Raw genomic sequence first — 2,687 nt, forward strand, 5'->3', positions numbered from 1 at the left:
TCTGCCAGCTGTCCGAGGGAGGATCCTGAAGAAACTGCAGACACCTGCCTTTTCCATCTGCCTCATGAGGCCCCAGGTATGGTTGACAGATGACCCCTCCCATCCACACTTCGCTGTTAAGGCCTCACGGAGATGGTGCTCTTGGCCTGCAGGGTACATCTCAGACCAGCAGAAGAAAGGGGGCCCAGGCCCTGACAGGAGTAAATCGGAACACTTTGAGGACTGAGGTGCCCCCCACCTTAGAGCAAGAGGGGGATCCTCGCAGAAATTCACCCCAACCAGTGTTGTCAGCCCCAGAGACCCAGGCAAGTGCTGGCAGGATACCCCCTCTCCCCATTCCGGGTCGGGGATCTCGGGAGGCGAGATGCTCGGTCTGATGGGGCATCAGGTCGGCAGGCGAAGAAGGCCCAGACCCCCTAGCCAGGCATGAAAGCGAGGCCCGTAAGAGACTGGCGGAGGGGAGAGCCCACCGCAGAGAGGTGGGCCCAGCCCCGCCCTTAGTGTCCGCCAAAGGAAGGGTTTCCAATGTGATGTTTCCTACTTCAGCTTTCAGAGTCTGAAAGGGGTGAGGCTTCATCAGGGATGGCCTGGGGCCAGCAGGGGGCGGAGTCCCAGGGGCGGCCCCGACTCGACCTGAGGACCCTGAGGGGCAGCAAAGAAAGGTTTTCCGTGCAGAAACCCGAGTGGCTACGCTCAACCCCGGGCCGCTCCCCGACCCAACTCCACCCTGTCAGGAGTAGCTGTGACGACACTGAGCAGAACTGAGGGGTCCTCACCGCAGAGAAAGGGCGGCCCACGGAAACCTGCCCTGCTCCTTGCTCCAGCCCCGGGAGACCTCGGGTAGGAGCCACTGGGTATGGCCTCTAGGCACTCTGGTGTCGGGGAGGGCAGGCTCCAGGAGATGTCAGGTGAGGGCGAGGGGAGGGCCAGCTGAGAACCTGCCCAGATGGGAAGGCAGATCGGAGGGTACCCCCCACCCCAGAACAGATGACCTCAACCCTGCTGTGCTACCCGAGAGGCCTTGGGCAGAGGCGGCCGGTAGTGGTAGCTTGTGCTCCTACCATGGGGCTTGGGTCTCGCACAGAGAAGCAAGGCTGCAACCTGAGGATGCCAAGTCTGCTCAGCTGTAGAGGATGTGAGGCGGGCTTGGACAGGTGTAAAGATGAATCGTGTGATGGGCCCTCCTAGCCTAGATATGGGCGCCCCCCCCCTCCCCCCCAGCCTCTGAAACCCACGCAGCCCCTGCTAGCCGCCTTAGCAGACCCTGGGCAAGTGGAGTCCAATGTGGCGCCCCTTCTCTTCTTCCTCTGGGGGACGTCAGCAGAATGACGGGGCCTAGACGCTGGCAGGGGAAAGTACTGGGACTCTGAAGGAGCACTGAGGGAACCATCCACCCCACGACAGTAGGGACATCACAGAGCTTGGCCCCAGCGCTGTTGTCAACACTGCGGGGCCCACGACTGTGTCTGTAGTCTGCATCCTGAGGAGTCCTCTCAGTTTCCCTCCTCAGAGTTCTAGGATCTGGGAGGTGACAGCCATGGTCTGAGGCCTGGGTTCTCAGGTCAGCATCTGGGAGAAGGCCCGGGCAGCAGCAGTAGTCAAAACGAGGTGCACACCCTGAATGTCTCCCAAGGCCCTGTGCACCCCAAAACAGAGAATCCACGGTGTCTGAGCCAACCGGGCCTACTCTCAACCCTGGAATCCTTGGGCTCCACCCTGAGGAACTATCTCACTTCTTCTTTCCATCCTTAGGCGGACCGGGAGAACAGGAGCCCGTGACACCTGGGAGCTCCCCTAAAGAGGAGACCTGTAAGCTTCCTTTGTCAGAGCCGTCCTGAGTGGGGGGAATCTCTCAGCTGAGGCCACTGACGGTCTCTCTTGATCCCCCAGGGTCCCACTGTCCTGCTGGCCACCTCCAGTACCAGCCATCATGTCTCTAGGTCAGAAGAGTGAGTGCTGCAAGCTTGAGGAAGACCTTCAGGCCCCAAAAGAGGCACAGGGCATAGAATGTGTGCAGGCTCCCACAGCTCAGAAGGAAGAGGCCACCTCCTGCCCCACGTCCACCGTCTCCTCCTCTTCCCTCACCCCGTTGATCCCTGGAACCACAGAGGAGGTGTCTGCCACTGGGGCACTGAGTGCTGTCCAGAGTTCTCAGGGAGCCTGCTGCTCACCCACTGCCACCTCAGCCACTCCACTGAGTCAATCGGATGAGAATTCCAGAAACCAAGAGGAGGACGAGTCCAGCACCTCCCAGACTGCCCCAGATCCTGAGCCCTCGCTCGCTGATGAGCTAAACAAGGTGGCTGAACTGCTGCAGTTCCTGTGTGTCAAATATGTAACAAAGGAACCCACCACAAAAGCAGAAATGCTGAGTGTCATCAGAGAACACAAGGACAACTTCCCTGAGAACTTCAGCCAAGTCTGTGAGTGCATGGAGATTGTCTTTGGCATTGAAGTGAAAGAAGTGGACCCCACCAGACACTGCTATGAGCTTGCCAAAACACTCGACCTCACCTACGATGGGATGCTGAGTAATGACAGGGGAATGCCCAAGACCGGCTTCCTGATACTTATCCTGGGTATGATCTTCATGGAGGGCAACTGTGCCCCTGAGGAGAAAATCTGGAAAACGTTGAATACAATGGGGGTGTATGCTGGGCAGGAGGATTTAATCTATGGGGAGCCCA

This window comes from Giraffa tippelskirchi, chromosome X, assembly GCF_054371585.1.
Source record: "Giraffa tippelskirchi isolate mGirTip1 chromosome X, T2T-mGirTip1v1.2.pri, whole genome shotgun sequence".
Lineage (NCBI taxonomy): Eukaryota > Metazoa > Chordata > Mammalia > Artiodactyla > Giraffidae > Giraffa > Giraffa tippelskirchi.